Raw genomic sequence first — 23,565 nt, 5'->3', positions numbered from 1 at the left:
CGTCAATAGTTGACAGACACTAATGTTTAAAAAATACAGGTAAGAACTTACACTGTTAGACTTTTTGTTGAAAGCGTAGCCTAACTTAGATATGCTCATAAAATATCCACTAGCTAGCAAAATGATCGGTAAAACCATTTATCGCAGAATAATACTAATAATAATAACAATAATATACTGGGTTTAATGAAATATTTATATGAAAACATGATACTCGTTTTTGATACTGTTGTAAAAATATAGTTAGGCTATATTGATAACATTGCCTGTTTTGAGAAATGTTTACAATCGCACACCTACTAAGTAAACGGCTGGCTCCTTGCTTTCTAATAAATGATAGCAGTTGTTTCCAGTAATAGACTATATTAAGTGTACCGTGTTTACTTTTTGAAAGCAGTGAATGAAAGCAGTAATATGAGGGTTTGAGGAAACGTGTTTAATTGTTTAATCGATTAACTGAAATACGTAAAAAATAATTTTGGCAAACAAAAACTCCATAAAACAGTTTTTTTTTAAATTGTGATCTGTAGGACCCATGTCTCCCACACCCTCATTTTCATCCATAAAATCGAGCATGCCACTGCACTGATCTACTTTGATCATAAGCTCTGTGTAGAAAATCTCACTGAAGCCCTGCCCACTATTTTTTGAACCTCTCTGATTCACCCATTTACGGCCTATCCATGATTCACAGCTGTACCTTATCACCCTAATTAAGTAATGTGGCTTCCGAGTAGCAGTAAGCTCTTGTCTTTCACTACTCTGGACTGCTCATGTGGTGTTGTGGCTGTTTGCAATGTGAGTTGTTTTCTTGTAGTGTTATTTATGGAGTATTGTTTGTTTATGCAGTTTATTGATTTATTTGCTTGAGCTGTCTTTATATATTTATGATTAGAAACCAGTCTGATACTATGAGGAGAGATTTATGTACTGGCATTGGTGAATGAAACCAAATGAAATGGAGCTTGTTTCAAGTGTTTTGACTGACACTCCATTGTGATAGTCCCCCTGCGAGTCATCATTACCTTCCTAATGTCTTAAACTGTGGGCCTGTTTCAGTAAGGAGGTTCAACCAACTCTGAGTTTAAACTTGAACTCTGAGTTGATAAGCTTCGGTCAGACTGGACTTTTCTCCCCATTCATATGCACGCATCAGACTGAAAACGCAAGGTCGTACGTCTCGTGCGACAAGTTTTGCAGTTTGCTTCGTTGGAAAGTTCAAGCTTTGGTTGAACTCTGACCTGCGAAATCGCATCACATGAGTGTGTGAGACTCAAGGATCAAAACATGACCTCTCTGTACAGAAATTGAAAATATGGACCAATCTCGGGTTTTTTATTTTTTTACGTTTAATCAACTTGTTTAATTCCACCTTTTTTCGCAGCCCCGTACGACAGAATTTCGCATGCTCAAACTCCAGTGTGACCGCATCTTTACTGAGAGATTAAAAACTCGAGTTTTTGGTTTTAGAGCAGCTGATCTGAGTAAGGTCATTCAACTTTAAATAGACTGAAGCTGCGGTCATCTTTACAACATTCATGTACTATCAAATAAACATGTTTGCTTTATTAATTAAATATGTTTTAAATGATCTCTGTTTCCATAAGTACTGGTAATAATTTGCTATAATGAAGGCTGACTCTGCCAATAAAATCTGTGACTCGTTGGGGAACTGGAAGTCGGTGCAGCAGCAAATCAAATACATTTTTAGATTTATTTTTATTAAATTGCAGTGTTTGTTTACTTGAATAAAATGCTAACATTTGTCATTAGTCTTGTAATTAACTAATCACAATCATGCATTTTATCATGGAAGATCATTCTCTCCGTATTTCAGTCTGGGTTTGATCGGTGAGAACTGGCCTCAATAAGGCTGTAATCATTATTACAATCCCCTTTTGAATGGCAAACAGATTATTTCTATTTCAATATGAAACATTGATTGTAATCATCAAAACCTATAACTGTCTGAACATTAAGCTCTTGCTGATTTTGAAATTTCACTTATATCTACAATCATTCACCATCTCTCAAAGATCTATAACGCATGCCATGAGCCTTGGCCTGCTTAAAGTGACAGTGATGCCTTTGACATTTTTTAAAAAGTAATTTTTATTGGCACCAGTATTGCTTTATATTAGGCTCTTGCAGTGGGAGGTTGAGATTTATAGATCAGTCTAAAAAATAACACATTTACAAGATAAAATTCACATATACCAAATACAATTCATAACTTCAAGATGCAATTCATAAATACACATCTAATTCATGAGTTCAAAACACGATTTATAAATGCACAAATGTAATTCATAAGTTCAAAGCACAATTCATAAATACACATCTAATTCGTAAGTTCAAAACAATTCATAAACACACAAATCTAATTCATAAGTTCAAAACATGATTTATAAATACACAAATCTAATTCATAAGTTCAAAGCACGATTCATAAACACACAAATCTAATTCGTAAGTTCAAAACGATTCATAAATACACAAATCTAATTCGTAAGTTTAAAACATGATTCATAAATACACAAATCTAATTCGTAAGATCTAAATACAATTCATAAATACACAAATCTAATTTGTAAGTTTAAAACACGATTAATAAATACACAAATTTCATTTGTTTTTGTTGTTTTAATAATTGTATTTTATTGGATTTTTCAAGAACAACCACAAAGACACACATGCATATATACACACATACACAAACACACACAACACTAGGCACTGTCTCAGACAAATCCCATACAATGAGTTTGCACCTGTCACATAATGGTGATATGGAGGGAAAAATCTTATGCAACTTTGCTTTAGTATAATGTAACCGATGGGTAACCTTAAATTGGACCAATTGAAGTCTACTGTTCACCGAACAGGACCGTATCATCTCCAGGCATTTATCCCATGTGTCTGCAGAAATTTCAGACCCTAGATCTTTCTCCCAGGCAGCTTTGAACCTTTCAACAAATTTCATTTGTAAGTGCAAAGCAAAATTCATAGAAACACAAATCTAATTCGTAAGTTCAAAACACGATTTATAAATACACAAATCTAATTTTTAAGTTTAAAACACAATTTATAAAAACTCAAATCCAATCCGTAAGTTCAAAACTTTCAAAAATTTATAAATACACAAATCTAATTTGTAGGTTTAAAACACAATTTATAAATAAACAAATTTCATTTGTAAGTTCATAGCTCAATTCAAAAATACATAAATCTAATTCGTATGTTCAAAACACAATTTATAAATACACAAATCCAATCCGTAAGTTCAAAACTTTCAAAAATTTATAAATTCACAAATGTAATTTGTAAGTTCATAACGTGATTCGTAACTACACAAATCCAATTTGTAAATTTAAAGCACGATTCATAAATGCATGAATCTATTTGGAAGTTTCAAAGCACGATTCCTAAATAGACAAATTTAATTTGTAAGTTCAAAGCATGATTCATACATGCACAAATCTAATTCGTAAGTCCAAAACACGATCCATAAACGCATGAATTTAACTTGTATGTTCAAAACATGATTTAAAAATAAACAAATCCAATTCATCTTGCAAAAATATGATTTTAATAGTGGTTTTACAAATTGTTCTTTGAATTTACAAATTGGATTTTTTCTATCTTAATTGTGCTGTGCGTGTATGAACTTTATTTTGTAAATGTAGTATTTTTAAGGCTGTCTCTATAGAGATTTGTGTGCAGAGCATTCAATCTCTCATAAGAGCTTCGTTGTGTGCAATATGTCTCGATGTGGTACAAAAGTTCAGATATTGCACAAAAGTAGCTGATCTATTGCATAATCGTAAACCATTATCAGACAATCCACATGTGGCGGGTGACTAGTTGCCTGGACGCAGATCCCAACAAACCACATATTATCCTCCCAATTACAGTAGTTGTATACAAGACCAGATATTGCATGTGATTTTGTTAGTATTGTGAATACGAACACCGTGCCTCCACAATTTTTTTGCATTGACGTAAAAACAAACTGCGTAATGCTGATGCATCGTAGTGCTGGAAAATGACAAACTGCTCTCTGATCACTCTGCCGATTCCACCCCTACGTGAAGTAGTTTGTAATGGATTACATCATCAAAACATCTGTTGACCCATGCGTGCTTCGTAATTCACATATCACTTCAGGCGTTTCAGTGTGACAACGCCTGCTTTTATTGCCCGTGAGATTCACATCATTTCAATCAATGTACCCTTTTGTATTTTCATCTGTCCACTGATTTCATATGGTTGCATATTTATGACACGGGATTGATCGTGTAGCAAATGCATTGTGACATAGGAAGCTTGCATGTGATGCCAGCAGTTGGTATTTGTCCTGCAAAAGAGAGTGTTTTTAGCATGTGCTGATTGATCCGCAAGGAGTGATGAGCAAATCAGCAAGGAGTGAAGAGGCATAGATTTGCTGGAAGCATTACCAGTTCAATTAGCAAAAAATAAAGAAGGAACAACTTTGAAAGTATTTTCTTCTATTTTTTTAACAAGTGTTTTTATTAGTTTTACATTTTGAAAGTATTTTCAATAACAAAGGCTTAATTACAATACAGAAACCAAGATCTCAGGCACGCCAATAACACTTTATTTTGATGGTCCCCTTAGAACTGCATGTAACTTTGCAGCTACATATCCACTAGCAGTCTTTAAAGTCTTTCTGAACTGTCTCTTAATATCTGCTAATACTTTAAAAAATGTTATGTATTTTGTTGCTCCACCAGCAGACATGGCTAAGATAGGTTGGTTATGTATGCTGATCTGCTTGTTTAAAGTATATAACCTTGCAAGACAATGGGAAAGTCTTTAAGTAAATCAGATTCACTGGAAAGAACTGAAAGTATAAAAGTTTTTTTGTTCAGATCTTTTTATTGACATTTTACTCAAAACAATTCAAAGATTTGAAAAATAGAAACAAATTATTTTTGCTCTTACAGAGTCGCCCACCCCACTGCACCATTTCAATACATTATATTATACACATTCTTAAACTCAGGGTACATACGGTCATGGAAAACCTGAAGAAGTCATGGAATTTTGACATTGGCATTCTCCATGCCTGGAAAAGTTTAGGAAAAACAGAAAAAACTCACGAGGTTTTGGAAAAGTCATGGAAATTACATTTAAATTTAGTCATTTAGCAGACATTTTTGTCCAAAGTGAGGGTCACAGTAGAGCTTGTGCTTGCAAAATTCTGTTGTGTGGTGCTGCGAAAAGGGGCGGGGTTAAAATATGATTAAACATCAATAAAAAGTGAGAGATTGCTCCATATTTTAAACTTCTTATTTTAAATGATCTTCTATTGATCTCACTGCTGATATGATTTCGCAGGTAAGAATTCAACAAGCTTGAACTTTCGAATGCAGTGAAATGCAAATCACATGCTCATGTTTCTGGTCTGCCGCATTTACATGCTTATGAATGGAAGTCTATGAGCGAAAAGTGCAGTGTGATCGTGGCTTTATAACAGAAGTAGTTTAACCTACTGTTGCTAGTTTAACATACCTTTAACATCATCTAAAATTTGTTTGCCAAATGTCTGTATATTGGAATAGAGGTTAGTTGTTTTTCACTTTCTTTTCTTGGCCAAAAACATGGGGCTAATTATTCTGACTTCAACTGTATTTAATGAATCACAATGGACTAAAAAAAACTCGTATCTTTGCTCATATAGGAACATTCTTTCTGGGTCGATAGACTATGCCATCGTCCATCGCAGATGGCCGATAGACATCACGATGCTGAGCCGGCATCGCAATCCTCCATCTTGCCCCTTTCTCGGCAGCAACCCGCTTGCAAAAAATATACACTGCCCCGTTTACACTAATATGTCTTAGTTTTAAAATAGCATTTTAGAACGAAATTGATCCACGTCCATATTGGCATTTTATCTAGCATTTCTAAAAACATCTCTGTCCATACTATACCACTGAAAATGCACATCACGTTACCATACACAGACACACACACACACACACTCTGACATGCACTGCAGCATATGCACACGTCTGATCTCCAGGCAGTCAGCGGGTGCTTTGACCACAAAAGTTTATCAAGGATGTACCGCTGGATCGCGACTTACTATAGTTGTTAGACGTGATTATTTAATCTTGTCCCTATCTAACGACTCTTTAGTCTTTTGAATCTATCAGGTAGCGTGTAACAGCGTCAGTACACTGCTTCAATCTTTCGCTTTCAGGCTTGTACTTAGTAATTTTAGTGAAAACCTCAGATACTGTTGGTTGGTTTCTGTTGATTGTGCACCTTTTTTACCAATCAAGTTGGTCGACGCCATTATAATAACACAGATCACTCTGCCTATTCAGGCCAGAGTCCTGCGGAAAAAGTGATTGACAGGTGGTAATTTGTGTGCAACTCGATTCTTTATTTATTTATGAGTGATTTCGGGTAAAACAAAGACCATGTGGGTCAGGTAGTTGAAATGGTAGGCTACAAATAATTAAATCATTATGAATGTAATACTCATAAATAATTCATTCACTGCCGCCTATGACGACGATGCCATCGTTCATAGCGATGTTTCACATTAGACATTATACAATGCCAAATTGGTCAACATAGCCCAGCCCTAATCCATTCATTAATTTTCCTTCGGCTTGGTCTCTGATTATCAGAGTTCACCACAGCAGAATGAACCGCCAACTATTCCAGCACATGTTTATACACAGAGGATGCACACAACCCAGTACTAAGAAACACCCATACACTCTCACATTCAGACATTCATACGGCCAATTTTTGTTTACCAATTCACCTATATTGCGTGTCTTTGGACGGTGGGGGGAAACCTGAGCACTCAGAGGAAACCCATGCCAACACAGAACATGCAAACTCAACACAAATGTCAACTGGCCCAGATGGGAATCATACCAGTGAACTTCTTGCGACAGTGATGCGACAGTGCTAACCACTGAGCCACCGTGCCGCCCCTAATTGGAAAAAAGTTTGAATTTATTTTTTTAACTTAAACAGTAATCGCTCCCATTTTTTTCCAGATATTTCCTTTTATGCATTAATGTATATGTTCGAAACAGGTTTCAGCTGTATAGAAAATTAAAATGCACATCCAGTGAAGTTATTGTCTGCTACAAGGAAACAGTTCTAAGCAGCTGAAAAGCTTTATCAGCAGTTATACTTATAAGTCAACTTACAACCATTGTTACTGTCGTACATGGTGTACAAACATTAAATGAGGAGCCCTCCAGAGCAGAAGGTCTGATATTGTAATATATTTTGTTTCTGATGCGTACTGTAAGTGGTAGAACAATAAAAGCTACATACTGAAAAATGTATATGAGTTTCCTCTTTATACATTTCTGGAGAGTGCCAAATACGTCCCAGGAAGTATGTTTTTGTGCAGTATTTTTTCGCAAGTCCACCAGAGGCCGCTGTGTGCGCTTTTTGAGATTTCAGATTTATCTTGAGTGCCATTCGCACCTGCTTTTCTCAAGTAAATCCACCAGAGGCCGCTGTTGTCTGACTGACTGACTGACCAATCGATCAACTGACCCACCCTCCTCCTTCCCTAAACCCAACCAATAGTGTATTCAAAAGACCCATTGACCCGCCTATACACTTCCCCAAACCCAGCTAACAGTTTTAAAAAGCAATCCATAAAGAAAAAACCTTGTCTAATTTTTACTACGTTTTCAGATTTTACCACATTCTCACCCTGTTATTTACTTCTTTATTTTATTATGTTGGCTTTTGTTTTTGTCATACCAGCTTTCTGGAATGGTTCTTCGCCGGACTTGAACCCTGTCATCATGGCCAACTCCTCTTTGCACCTCAAGTCGACTGATGTACATGATGAGCTAACTGGACAAAATGGTGACTGCGGGAAAGCCGTCCATACAAAGGTAAGCAGTCAGCTGGTAAACGCGTAAAGAAACTGCGTCATACCACCCCATAGCATTTGTTTTAAAGATGAAATGCAGCCATACGTACTTCTGGCTACATAATTCTTGATCTCCAGAAATGTATATTGGGCTACGTTTTCAGAATGAGCCTATGTTGTTGTTTTTTTGCATTGTATCAAAACCTTAAACGCCAAAACCATAAAAAATTCACAAAAGAAACAGTTTAAAAGCTTTAATATACAAAATTAACATGAAGATAAACAGAACTGGGAAAAAAAACATTCCCCACAAAAATACATTTAATAACACAATAAAATATTACATTTGAATGGCCTTCATTGCAGAAAGATGCTTTGTCAAGATGCTTTCAGCCAGACTTGACCAAACAGTAACGCAGTGTTTCATCACCCCTGTTGTTGCTTACGTCCATAAAAGTGTTGACATCACGCTGTTCTCTCTGAGGAGCTAGACATGGGAGGATTTCAGTAAACTTTCCCAGCGCTGGTTTGGGTTCCACAAGCGCATTGACACTCTGTGGTTTGATGACTTGTTTAAATATTAGCTTGAATGTCTGTCTTGCTGACACAGTGGCGAGATTTAAAATATATTAATAAGAACTATCTGAGAGATTTCTAGCTTTCTGGTTCTACTTACAGATTTTAGTGGAGCAACAACTGCCAATTTTCAGTAGTTTTCACTCTCTTTTTCTCTCTCCCTCTCTCTTTTTCAATTCAGTTAACTTTTTGCATGACATACATGGGTACATACTGTATTGCCAAAGCATTTATAGCAGAAAAAAAGACTACTACAATAGTAATAATAGTAGTAATAATGATAGTGATAATAATACATTCAACAATAACATATATATATATATATATATATATATATATATATATATATATATATATATATATATATATATATATATATATATATATAAATAAATAAACCTATAAGGTATATGTACTTTAAAATGATACCTTAAGTGATATCATGGCATTAGCTGAGAACAAATTTGGCAAACCTTGGCAGATACATCCACATGTGCCAGTGAAATCTGTACTGTGCCATAAGGAAGCCCTATGTTAACAGTTTCCAGAAGCACCATTGACTTATCTGGGCTTGGTAGCACCTGGGATGGACCATCACACAGTGGATTTGTCTTACTTTCTGTGTCATTTTCTTTTTCTATTTGCATTTTCCAAACTATACATTCTTGTGTAACAGGCAGTGGGGGTAAAGAGTGAAATCATCTGCATATTATATATATATATATATATATATATATATATATATATATATATATATATATATATATATATATATATATATATATATAATACTGTATACTATATTGTAAACTTCATTATATATGTTTTATATATAAGTATAAATCTATACGGATGGATGTGTGTGTGTATATGGATGTGTGTACTTTGTATATGCATAAATATACACAGTACACGATGTAAATGCTAATTTATTTTGTATGTGATTGATACTATACTATAGAATAAATATATGAACATATTCATAAATGTGTGTATTAATAATGTATGCATGCTTAATATACATGCTTGGTCACAAGCCTCTTTAACTACATTGAAGCTTATTGACTCAATATATAAACAAGCAGTTAAAATTTCGGACTTAAAGCCTATGCGATGGCATCATTGTGAAGTTTTATGTAAACATAACCTTTTTAGTTTTGATAGTTTTATTAAATTTAATTATCTTAAGTTGTTTTTTAAATGTTTAAATTATCATATTCCAATCCTGTGTTCTGATCTAATCCGTCGGCATCAAACCTCTCACAGACACACGGGCAACTGCTAATGGTGACTGTCTAGTGCCAAAGTGTAAGACCTCTTTTGGTCAAACTGTTTTCTCTGTAAAGGGAGCCAAACTGTGGAATGATTTGTCTGTTAGCCTAAAAACAGAGAGTAAATATTTTTAGTAGTGTTCTTAAAAAGTGGTTAAAAACCAAACAGCAGTCTTTGCTTTTGCCTTCAGTAATTTTATGTGAAGAATTATAATGTTTTGTGTATGTATTAATTATATTTATATTTTGTCAATTTTTTCAAGCCTCCTGTGGACAGGTGTTGAGGATTAGCAACTTTGCTAAAACACTTAAACTATTACATTTGGTTGTCCAGTGTAATTGTGGTGTCCATTTAAAATAAATAAATAAATACATAAATACACACACTAAAAGTTTTGCTGCCTAATTATTTTTATTTAAATCAAAACCTTTCTTGTCATCTCAACTAGCATCAATTGAGCTGTCTAAAATATTAAGTTAAACTTAATATAACTTAATAGTTGAAACCTGATTAACTCATTATAATAAGTTAAAGCTACATAAAATTATTTGTTGTCTTGACTTTTTATCAATATTTTTTACAGTGCAGTACACAAATTTATATTGTATGTGATTTGATACTTGTACTTAAGAACAGAACCAAATCATCAGAGAAATGAAACAAGCATTAGAGCTGAGCAATATTCAGAATATTCAACTAATTATTTTCATATTTAAAGACTTCAGCTTCATCAAACCACTATTAGGGGTGAACAGATAAAGAGAATAAAAGAGTGACAAAGAGAAAGAAAGTGAGAGAAAGTAGTGAAAGAGTTAAGGGAGGAGGGTCAGGAAGAGAGCGGTGATCCCTGATTCCTGTATGTGTCAGCCATGCTGTAAGTGAACACTAAATCAATGCCTCTAAATCATGCAGATCATAATGGAGCTTTCCTCCCAACACAGCCATTCCACCCCCTCCCTTCAACACGCACACAAAGTGAGGGAGATTTTCATACAGAAGTCTTCAAAATAGAGACTGTATTGGAAAATGTGCATGACAGAAAGAAAGAGATACAGATATTGCTCGTTCAAACTACTTAATTAAAATGAGCTGAAACAACACATTTCCCAGAGATGGGTTACAGCTGGAAGGGCATTGGCTGCCTGAAATATGTGCTGGATAAGTTGGTGGTTAATTCCGCTGTGGCAACCCCGGATTAATAAAGGGACTAAGCCGAAAAAAAAATGAATGAATGAAACAACACAATTCTTGAGATTTCATTAGGGCAACTTAATTTTTTTATATTCAATCCACATTAATTTGTTAAAAAAGTTAAGTTAACTTAATCAATTTGTTTTGGGACATGAATGAATTGTGTGGGACCCTGCATTTTTTAGTGTATCACCTTTTTTTAGTAACAAGTCAAAATTCATGCTATTAACTACTGGCTTATCACCTGTTATTATTACCTTATTAACTTTTCATTAGTAGTTATAAAGTATGATCTTATTCTACATCCCAAATCCTGCCTAAAACCTAAACCTACCATAACTATTAATAAGCAGCTAATTTGAAGCTTATTAAGATTGATAGGTGCGACCCCCGGCTCATTTTGAAAATGTACCACTACAGTATATGCATTTCTGGAGAGCACCAAATATGTCCCAGGAACTTTGTGTTATTGCAATATTTGTTCACGCGAATCCACCAGAGACCGCTGTGTTTGCTTTTTGAGATCTCAAATTTTTTTTGCGAGTGCCATTCATGCCTGCTGTTCTAAGAGGCCAGCTGATAAGCGTGAAAAGGAATGGCGTCTCTGGCTACATAATTTGTGGTCTCCAGAAACGTATATAGGACAACATTTTCAGAATGAGCCTATGTTGTTATTTGCATGTTGTCAGGGATGTTAATTTGCACTCTCCAGAAATGTATAAAGCTCTACGTTTTCAGAATGAGCCTGGGATAGGTAATCATTACAATACTGTGTTTTGTGACTAAAAAGTATCATTATCTTTCTTGATATAAAGTTGAAGTCAGATTTATTAGCCCCCCTGTACATTTCTTCCAATTTCTGTTTAATGGAGAGTTTTTTTTTTTTCAACACGTTTCTAAACATAATAGTTTTAATCTCATTTCTAATAACTGATTTATTTCCTCTCTGCCATAATGACAGCACATAATATTTTACTAGATATTTATCTTAAAGTGACTTTAAAGCCTTAGGTAAATTAGGCAAATTTGGGTAATTAGGCTAATCATTGTATTATGATGGTTTTTGTTCTGTAGACATTCGAAAAATATATAGCTTAAGGGGGCTAATAATATTAACTTTAACATAATTTAAAAAAAAATTCAAAACCGCTTTTATTCTAGCCGAAGTAAAGCAAATAAGACTTTCTCCAGAAGAAACAATATTATATGAAATACTGTGAAAAATTCCTTGCTGTTAAACATCATTTGAAAAATGAATAAAAAAAATAATAATAATTTTAACTTCAACTGTACCCAAGTGAACTATTGATGTATATAGCTCTGATAAAGTAAGTAACCTGAACCGGGATAAAGCGACTCATTTAAAGCAGCGGTGTTTAGACTCGTCGGTGGTTACACCCAGACGAGTGACCTTTTGGAGGGCTTTGTGTTTATTTCTTTTTCTTCTCCTCACCTTTCGGTTCTTATATGGTATGGTGTGATGTGTGTTGTTTTAGAGGAAGGCCCAGCGCAGGAAGAGAAAAGGCTAAGGGTTCATTCAACACATGTTGCGGGGTCGCGACCTTATTCAGCACCAAACAAAAACTGCGGTTTCTGCCCACTTTCTCCTGTTCCCTCGCACACACACACACACACACACACACACACACACACACACACACACACTTTTAGAATAGTGGTCTATTTAAATGTTGGCAGAAGTGCACAGAGCAGCAGTGTTGTTATTAGAGGACACTTGAACAGTTCTTTGGAAGCTTGCCAAAAACAGACATTATATGTTAACTGTACTGCTGTGGTAAATTAGGCTGTTTTAGCTGTTTGCTGTGTTTACTGAGGCACAGACAAGTGTAGGTCTGAGCAGTATAGTGCTTATTAAAGACCTATAACCGGGATTCATAAAAACGTTCATGGAGTGACCAGTGTTATGCAAGTAGATGTGAATTATTGATAACGTTCAAGTTATTTTAGTTGTATGCTTTGCCTGTAGTAGATATGGTTTCTTTCTGTTCTTATAAACTTATATTATATTATATTATATTATATTTATTATATTATCGGTAATACTTTACAAAAAGTTGCACAATGAAAATATTTATAAAGCTTTAGTATATTTGTTTTTAATAGAACTAATATATTTTAAATAATTAATCTGTTAATATTATTTAATGGATTTGATATTAATAGTTGAACAATGAACAATTATGTCTTTTAATGCAAATTAATTAGTAGTTAATTATTAGTGGGACTTTATTGTAAAGCATTATATTATATTATATTATATTATATTATATTATATTATATTATATTATATTATATTATATTATATTATATTATATTATATTATATTATTTAGTTTTATATTATATTATATTATATTATATTATTTTATATTATTTTATATTATATTTATTATATTATCTGTAATACTTTACAAAAAGTTGCACAATGAAAATAATTATAAAGCTTTAGTATATTTGTTTTTACTAGAACTAATATATTTTAAATAATTAATCTGTTATAATTATAACATATTATTAATTATATTATATTGAATTATATTATTTTTTCAAAACTATATACATCCGAAACTCTGAGGACGATTCATCTTCAAATTTTTATGTAGGTACTGTTCCTCAAACTATTTCCTTTTGTTTTCTCTCTCTAAAAAAAAAAAAAAAAAAAAAATATATATATATATATATATATATATATATATATATATATATATATATATATATATATATATATATATATATAACTTTTATCAAAAGTTATATATTAAAAAAATAATAATTATATATATATATATATATATATATATATATATATATATATATATATATATATAATATATATAACTTTTATCAAAAGACTATAAAGAAATTATAAAAAGAGGGTCTTGACTTAAAAAAAAAAGACAACTGGCACCAGATTTTTATCAAGTATCTAAAGGAATAGCTATTTGTGTTAATGTTTGATGTGTTTGTATTGAGTGCTGGACTTGTTAACAGTTGCATGAGCAGTTGTATGTTTTTATTATTTCATTTTAACAATGATTAATAAATAGTGTTTAGGCCTCGGCTCAGTTGGCGTTTCTGTGAGGAGTTTGCATGTTCTCCCTCCGTTCGCGTGGGTTTCCTCCGGGTGCTCTGGTTTTCCCCACAGTCCAAAGACATGCGGTATGGTGAATTGGGTAAGCTAGATTGTTCATAGTGTACGAGTGTGTTTGTGAATGAGTGTGTACGGATGTTTCCCAGAGATGAGTTGCGGCTGGAAGGGCATACGCTGCGTAAGAATATGCTGGATTAGTTGCCAGTTCATTCCACTGTGGCGACCTCGGATTAATAAAGGGACTAAGCCGACAAGAAAATGAATGAATGAATAATAAATAGTGTTAGAAATGTAAAGCTTGATGTCGTTTAATGTTAGTTAAGCTTAAGTTATTTATCAAAGGGACTTTATTGTAAAGCATTATATTATTATTACATATTATAATGTATTTTACTAATAATATAATATATAATTTGATGTAAGCTTTTACAAATAAAGTTAATTTCTTAAGATGAACAAACAATGAAAAAAACTAAAATCTTAATGCTGATTTCAAAAATAGTTTCATAGCTTTTATATTTATACATGGGGGTTAATTTGATAATTCAGTAACTGTTTAATCTCTCAAAAAAATTTGATAATCATTACTATTTTTCACATTATATTCATGATACTTATGTAATCCTAAACTACAAATCAATCATAATGGTCTTTTTTTATTATGTAGTTAGGAAATTTACAAAATGTCCTTATGGAACATTGCTGGTGTTTAATATTGAGCTGCTTAATTTGTGAACTGTGTATATATAATAGATAATGTAGTAGATATTTTTGACTCATACCAATACAATAACATAACCAAATATTCCCATTCAACTTTATTTGGGTTTAGGCTCCAGGGTCGCATAAATGACTTGTGTTTTGTTTAGTGAGATGCAGTGTGGATCACATTTTGATTATTTTAAAATTTGTATTTTGTTGTTTGTTGCTTTCTCAGCAACAAAAAAAATCAGAACACAAAAAAATAAACAAAATAAAAAGAAATAACATTGAAAGAAATAAAAACAAAATAATCAACATATTAACTTCATCATTAGACATCATAAGAACAATCAAAACCGTACAATCAGAATTGCACACTTTTCAATACAAAATCAGATGATACTGATTTCAAGAATTCTCACTTAGCTTGTGATTAATGACAAAATGTATTTGTCATGCTGTCCTGGGTGAGAGTCTTGAGGTCAGAATATCCTTGAGCCCTGGGTTCCCTCTTGTTTGAAGTGGGAGAGAAGAGTTTGAGCTGGGGAAACACACATGAAGACGGAGAGAACATGCAACCTCTAAAAACAGCAGACCCAGCCGAGGCTCGAACCAGTGACCCACTGCGCCACCCTTTCCTAAACCATGTGAAGTTTATTAATAAACTTATTTCGAGAGGATCACATGCTTCTGATTGACCATTACTGATCCCGCATCAGCTAACATATGATTTACCAATCAGACAAATCCAAATGCACATAAATAATTAGATTTCCTGACCTTAGTCATCTTTGCTTTAAAGAATTCCCCATCCACCCCTACTCCTCCCCATCTTTCCTAGATAAATCCAGGACTGGGTGGCACGGTGGCTCTGTGGTTAGCTCTGTCGCCTTACAGCAAGAAGTTTGCTGGTTCGAGTCCTGGCTGGGCCAGTTCAGTGTGGAGTTTGCATGTTATCCCCGTGCCTGCGTGGGTTTCCTCTAGATGCTCCAGTTTCCTTCCACAGTCCAAAAACATGCAGTATAAGTGAATTGATTTAATCAAATTGGCAGAATATGAGTGTTTTAGTACTAGGCATTCACTGCATAACCATATGATGGTATAGCTGGCGGTTCATTCTGCCATAGCAACCCCTAAAAATCAGGAATAGGCAGAGCAAACAAATTCGGGGAGCTCTCAAGACCTACCTGAGCTCAGACTCCCCTCAATCATAATGAAATGGAAGGGAGTCCCAGACTCAAGGTTCTTCTGGGCTTAGGGCTCCCTCCCTGGACAGCATGTCAAACACGTTTTATTTATCAATCATCAGCTAAGTGTGACTGTGAGCTCCTGAAATAAATACGAAACTGTGAGGATGGTCGATTTGGCTCTTTGTGTTTACATTTTTACGTAGGTAATGTTCTTAGTACTATTTCCTTATGTTTTCTCTCTGTTAATAAATCTTGAATAACTAAAATAAATATATCACTTTTATATAACATCAATTTAGACTTTTTATCAAGGAAAAAAAAAAAACGGGCAAGTGGCACCAGATTTTTTAATCGAGGATCTAAAGGAATGGCTGTTCGTGTTGATGTTTGACACGTGTTGATGAATGGTGGAGTGCTGGTGAGATGTGGGTTTCCATCTGGAGCGTTTTCTTCCTGAGTGCTCCCTCAAGAGCAGGCCAGTGTGTGAACAAGCTTTTGAACAAACGGCCGCTGCAAGGTGCCGTTTCGCCCAGAGCAAACACTAGAGGACAGAATCATTGAATTGAAGGAAGCAGCTCAGCCCTGCAGCGCTGCTCACAGTTTTCATTTGCCAGTTTTCATTTTCTTTGGCCTCTGTCAAACGAAGTAAAAGATCTAATGTACATATACAAGGCCGTAGCATCACAGAGAGCAGCTGTATCAATATACCTGCTGCATTTGAGGTTTTACAGCAGCCTCTCCATATACAGAGGTGGAAATTTCCATGAACTTGTCTTGAACTTTATCTGATTATCAGCTCATCTTTTTTTTATGCTGTATTTTTCTGCCCCCATTGTTTTCTGTTCACAATATTTGCTTCAAAAAAAAGACAATGAAAACATGTTTTAGATATCTTTTACACTTTTACAGTCTCAGTTGATTTTGAAGGTCATCTAACAATATTGGCAACTAGGGTTGTTTGTTAAAGTTAGTAAAGAAATTAATATTTCTAATATAATGACTAGTGACAATATAGTCAGTAGAGAAGTGTAAATACACGAGCGGATTTAACCGATCAACTAGGCAAGCAGCCGCATATGGCCTAAGGAAATTTGCAACCCAGACTCATTCTGAAAACTTACCTCTATATTCTGGCGATCACCACAATCGTAACTCCTTAGATAGCTGGTTTGCACACACAATCACTTATAGACTACAAATTCGCCATTGTGGGACTACATTTTCATACATGCATTCCGCTCACACACACATGCTTCCTCATTCTGACGGATTACACACGCACCACCGGAGAATTGTCAAAAACTGATTACACACACTACTTAACAACACACACACTCACTCCCATGGCCGACTCTTGTTATCTGTTCCAGTGACATTACAAGGTGTTTCCTTTGTCTTGCTTTACCGTGTTTTTGATCAGTGCCTTGTTTATTTGTTTAATCCTGTTTGCTGCCTGTCTCTGACCATCTGCCTGCCTATTGACTACGATTCTGGACTGCCTGTATACATCTGTTTTCCCCTGTGTTGACCATTGCTGGCCTGACCTCGCCAATAAACCTGCATGTGGATCCTCACCTCTGTTGTCAGTGTCACATCCCTGGTTACATATATACATTTCTGGAGAGCGCCAAATACATCCCAGGAGCTATGTTTTTTTTTTTGTTGCAGTTTTTGTTTTCGTGAATCCACCCGAGGCCTCTGTGTAAGCTTTTTAAGATAACAAATTTCTCTCGCGAGTGCCATTACCGACTGCTGTTCTCCAGTAAATCCACCAGACATCGCTGTGAATGCTTTTTCAGATCTCAAATTTCTCTCGCAAGGGACATTTATGCCGGCTGTTCTCGCATAAATCCACCAGAGGCTACTGTCGACTGACTAAATGACTGACTGACTGATCGATCAACTAACCCACCCTTCTCCTTCCCTAAACCCAACCAATAGTGTTTTCAAAAGCACAGATTGACCCGGCCACCCACTTTCCTAAACCCAACCAACAGATTTAAAAAGCTATCCAGAAGAAAAGCTCTCAATGCATTTTTACCACGTTTTTACCACATTTTTACCACATGCTCACCCTGTTATTTATTTTGTTTTTATCTTTTGGATTCTGTTTTTATCTTATCTGCTTTCTGGAACTGTTCTTCACTGGACTCGATTCCCGTCGTCATGGTCAACTCCTCTCTGCGCCTCGTCCTTTGACGTACATAGTAAGCTACTGAACAAACTGGTAACAGTGGGAAAGCTGTCCATACAAGGATAAGCGGTTTAGGTGGTAAGCGTGAAAAGGAACGGCGTGATACCGCCCCATAGCATTCATTTTAAAGACGAAAAGCCGCCGTATTTGGGGGCCCTTAATAAATACCTATATAAACTATAGCTATTAAGTATATATAACATTGTTGTCTGTCTATATTTTGTATAGTGAGGGCTGCTGACAAATAAAATTATAATGTAATTATTACATTTGTGCAAATTTGTCTCCCCACCCCCAATCATGGACCAGTCCAAAGGTTTAGTTTTTTTTTTTTTAAACAAAACATCTTAAAAAATCTTGTTTAGTTGTTTTCTTTTTTTATTTTAAGAAAAATAAAAGATGAGAAAAGATTAAGAGACGTAAGAAACAGAAAGCACAAATCCACCCCTGTATATACAGCTATAAAAACACTTAAGAAATCACTTGACAATTATCAGTTAATTTGGATTTACAATTTCGAGCAAATGTCTGCTGAGAGGGGCACCTCAGCCAATGAGGGCAGAGGGGCAGTGGCACGGCCCTGCTAGATTGTGGCTGGAAAGGCATCCGCTGCGTAAAACATATGCTGGTATAGTTGGCAGTTCATTCCTATGTGGCAACCCCTAATAAATAAGGGACTTAGCCGAAGGAAAACAAATAAATGTTTGAAAAATGTAACTAAGTGTAAAATATAAATACTGATAAATTTCTTTCAAATTTAAAATAATGTCATTGTAGAGCCATTTATTTTGCATAAAATAACAATAAATGTGCTATTTATGATGATTTTTTGATGACATGTTTACATTTTTTAATAAAAATATTTATAATTAAAAGAAATAATTGTTCAATTTTTTGACAACATAATTTCAATACTTTAACTTCAGATTGGTAAAGAAATAAACATAAGCATTTGTTATTCTGACCAATTGCCATTTTCTGAAAAAAAGGGCCCTAATTGACTGTTTAATTTAAAATATAAAGGCAATATTCTCAGACCTTGAATGAACCAAACATTTACTTTGATTTAAATACAGTACCAGAGAAGTTTTGTCAAGATGTCCTTTTTTCCAAACTTAAGCTGTATTTGACTGAATGAAGTTTGGTGGTCTTTTTGATTTTATAGCCTTGGGTTTAAAGTTATTAAAGGATTCTCTAACACTTTTTAGGGATACCTTCTTTTATGGTACTGGAAATCTAATCTCCATTCACAGAGCAGGCGTTCTTAAAAAGCCTTGACTTCAGATGTTTGTTCTTATCTAAGGAGGTGAGAGAGCAGAACCAGAGACAAGCGTGAACATCTGGACATCTGGCTCGAGCTCTCCAAGTCATCTGGCCCTCTTCCATGATCCCGGAGCAGAGCACAGGCGCTGCTCAGGTCACGTAAACCCAGCAGCCGGACGCCCACTCAACCACCCAGAGTCACAGACGACACCAGAGCCAGCCGTCAGACTGACGCTTCGGACACGTGGGAGCCGGCGCAGGTGTTTCTGGACAGGGAAGTACTTGAAAGCTTGAGAGAACATAAAATTTATTGTGTGTGTGTGTATGTATATATATATATATATATATATATATATATATATATATATATATATATATATATATATATATATATATATATATGTATGTGTATATATATATATATATATATATATATATATATATATATATATATATGTGTATATATATATATGTATGTGTGTGTATATATATATATGTATGTGTGTGTGTGTATATATGTATATATGTATATATATATGTATATATACACACACACACACAATAAATATATGTATATGTGAGTTGACGCAACACCTGACCAAAAAACTCAATAGTTTCATTTTGGTTGGTGTTATGTGACCTAAATTCCCCCTATAAATTGCTTTAACGTCCGCATGAACTAAAAGTTACGACTGTTTGTTTGTTTGTTTTTGGTTTGTGATGCTGTTCTTAGAGAAACGGAATATTAAAGGAGAGAACAGTGGGCGTGGCTTATTTTTTCTACTGCAAGCTGATTGGATGTAGAAAAGTAGGCATCCCATGAATATCAGGAAAAGGGTTTTAGAAGAGTTATTACAACCTAACAGACACCTCCTCCTCAGCATTTCTGTTTGTTGTCAAAACTGACAGTTGGAGAGGTGTGGTTAAGCATTGTTAGCCACGCCCAAAACCTCAAACTGACATAATCTGAGAATTTAGCTGAAAACAAACAGGAAGTGCATTTTCAGATTTTAATTTTACATTACAAGGGCAAACTATTTTTTTATTTTTTTGTTAATGACATGCACAGATCAATTGCTTATCACAAATCCAGCGATACAAGCTAATAAAATCATGGTTAGTTTTGATTTTATTTTAAATCCCAAGCTTAAACGACCAATTAGTTGTAGTCAGTCATGTGAAGTTTCAGGAAAACGCCTACTCATGCAGCGCAGAAATCCAAATAAATAAAAAATCCTAGCTACGTGGGATTCAAAACTTTTTGTCTAACACATCAGATCCAGTGTTTCTCATTAAATAAATCAAAGTAGTCCGTTAAAATATGCTGCAAATAAAAATGGATGCTGTAAAAGCACAGCATGGAGCAACATATGGTAAACACAAAAGATGGAGATGATTATTCCTGAAGGATCCGTGACCTGCTGAAGGTAGACTTCAGCACACATTATAGATTTTGGGTCAGTGAGTCCGTCCTCACTCAAACCCCACCCTTCTCCGCCACACCCCCAACTGCCCTACGGGGAGGTAAATATTTCTCGTTTCCCGGGGAAGTGAATATAGCCGTGGCTAAATCTGTTCAATCTCCGCCCGATTCCCAGGGCAGACTTTACAGGCCGTCCAGCGCGGGCCGAGCCACCCTACCAGGCCCATGACCTTCCTCACGCCTCGCCCCACGGTGACGGCAACACACTGGCAGGAGGCTCCTTCATCATGTGTATATGCGTGCAAGTGTGTGTGTGTGTCTGTAGCTTCTCAACCTTTCCCAGCTACCCTCCTTATCCTTCCTGACTCTCAATACCCCGAAGGACTCTGGGAAGGAGCTTTTCCCAGCCTTTCAAGGAGTTCACCTTGCGCTCTGCGTGTGTGTGTGTGTGTGTGTTTGATACATTTAATATGTTGTGTTGTAAGAGTTCTGAACATGCGCCAGTTCTAAACATCTGTCTTCTCTTAAACGATGAAAACAAACAATGCGTCAGGGTTGTCGAACCTTACATAATTTGGTGACTTATTACCACCCAATGTCTTGAAAGAACAGCGGCGCTAAAGACGAAGAGCAGACAGCGCTTGTAAACTGTACACCAACGAAAAATCTAAACTGTTATGGGAGGATGTTTGAGGCAGTGTGGGAAATTCTCAGACAGTGAGTAAAGCTTCGATTAATTACAGACAGATAAACTCAGTGTGGAGATCTTGATATTAGCCAACCGTATATATGTGTGTGTGTGTGTTAAAGGAGACGGAATCATAATGTCAGTCTGTTACAGCCGTTTTCCTTTTCCACAGCTGTTTGTAAACTGCCCGCACACAACGCTAGAGAAATTCCCTCTCTCTCTTTTTCTCCAGATGGCGTTTGTATGTCCGATTTGAACAAAAAAAACGACAATTAATTTTATTTATGGCCATAATGTTTGCTGCGAATGATAAAAACGCGACTTAAGTTTGACCCAAAAAGGTTGCGATGTCCATTTGCGAATCCCTCTAAGAAGAAGTATCTTCAGTCCTGGGTGAAGAAGAGCTGCGCTTTCTGTGCTACAAAACGCACCAGCCTCTTCCCCTGGGCTTCATTGTGAAGGTCAGAGTTCATGGGCGGCCCTGTCTATGGCTGTGGTGTTTGGCTGGGGTTCCCGCTGACAGACAGGAAAGGCTGTGATTTAACATTCCACCTTTTTCCCAGATAACGCCACGGCCCTGATGGGGCTCTGCTGGCCCAGTGGAGAACAATCGCAGGAAACTGCAAATGATGAAAACGTGCTCTCTCTCTCTAGAAGACACCACGGGCGTACCTATGAGAGAGCGAGGGATGAAGAGTCAAGAGAGAGAGAGCAGGCGAATGGAGAAAATGAGAACTAAAAGAGAGGAAAAAGACACTCTCATCAGTTTTGAAGGGAGGTGCGTTATGGGGCTCTGACAGTATGTGCCTAAACCGTCCTGTTCGCTCACTGGGATGAGGACTTCCTGCTATGAAGATTCCATTTCCTTTGCTGCTGAACGGGAGAATGTGCACATGGTCCCTTTTGTGGCTTTACAAGAACTAAAATTAGTTATTTGTTGAGATGTTGTGTCGTTTAAATGTGAACTGCATTGAAAAATATTTACTACGTAGAGTTAATTGTACTGTCATAAAAATGTAAACAAAGCTTGTCATAGTACTAGTAAAAGTACAGAAATCGAATAACAATAAAGTTTAATTGTTCTATAAAGTTTTCTTTTCGAGTTTACCTTTTAAGTCAAAGTACAAACGAACTTCAGTTTTCATGTTCTTAAAGAGATAGTTCACTACTAACAGTAAATATGATTCTCATTTCCAAGCTCTCCTTTTGAATCAGTTTGTAAATTCACTTAATCTTTTGTCGCTCTTAATTTGAATCAGTAAATAAATAGCTATAACTGTAGATATGCTCGGACTGTATCATTTGAATCAGTGAATCTATAACTGTAGATTTGCTCAGACTGGATCATTTGAATCAGTGAATCTATAACTGTAGATTTGCTCCGACTGGATCGTTTGAATCAGTGAATCTATAACTGTAGATTTGCTTAGACTGGATCATTTGAACCAGTTAGTCTATAACTGTACATTTGCTTAGACTGGATCATTTGAACCAGTGAGTCTATAACTGTAGATTTGCTCAGACTGGATCATTTGAACCAGTGAGTCTATAACTGTAGATTTGCTCAGACTGGATCATTTGAACCAGTGAGTCTATAACTGTAGATTTGCTTAGATTGGATCATTGGAATCAGTGAATCTATAACTGTAGATTTGCTCAGACTGGATGATTTGAATCAGTGAATCTATAATTGTAGATTTGCTTAGACTGGATCATTTGAATCAGTGAATCTATAACTTTAGATTTGCTCAGACTGGATCATTTGAATCAGTGAATCTATTATTGTAGATTTGCTTAGACTGGATCTTTGGAATCAGTGAATCTATAACTGTAGAGTTGCTCAGACTGGATCAGTGAATCGATAACTCTATACTTGCTATGTCCAGATCATTTAAATCATTGAGTTGTTTACTACAGACTCTGACAATCATTTGAACCATACTGAAGTGTCAAGTGGTTCTGATTGGAAGGGTTCATCTCTATGCCCTTATCCCTTCAGAGGACAAAAGAATGAGCTCTTTAGAATGGAATCCACCCTGATTCAATTAAATAAGTGATTTTATAACT

The 23,565-nt window shown here is 35.3% G+C and overlaps 1 protein-coding gene and 1 long non-coding RNA gene across 3 annotated transcripts in view; one reads left to right on the top strand and one right to left on the bottom strand.

Annotated features, from left to right (window-relative positions):
* The window catches only part of calcrlb (calcitonin receptor-like b), a 104,253-nt gene that overhangs the window by 39,440 nt on the left and 41,248 nt on the right, over window positions 1-23,565 (bottom strand). The gene's annotated exons all lie outside the window — the stretch shown is intronic.
* On the top strand, window positions 703-23,565 carry LOC147843390 (uncharacterized). 2 transcript variants are annotated; one of them, XR_015493328.2, is made up of 4 exons: window positions 703-798; window positions 7,777-7,910; window positions 19,428-19,647; window positions 22,062-23,565. It is a non-coding gene; the product is annotated as an uncharacterized LOC147843390 (long non-coding RNA). The 2 variants fall into 2 exon arrangements; XR_015493327.2 differs by lacking the exon at window positions 22,062-23,565 and having other exon boundaries at window positions 19,428-19,665.

Source organism: Danio rerio, chromosome 6 (assembly GCF_052040795.2).
Source record: "Danio rerio strain M-AB ecotype USA chromosome 6, GRCz13ab, whole genome shotgun sequence".
NCBI classification, from domain to species: domain Eukaryota; kingdom Metazoa; phylum Chordata; class Actinopteri; order Cypriniformes; family Danionidae; genus Danio; species Danio rerio.
This window is presented reverse-complemented; position numbering and strand designations above follow the sequence as displayed.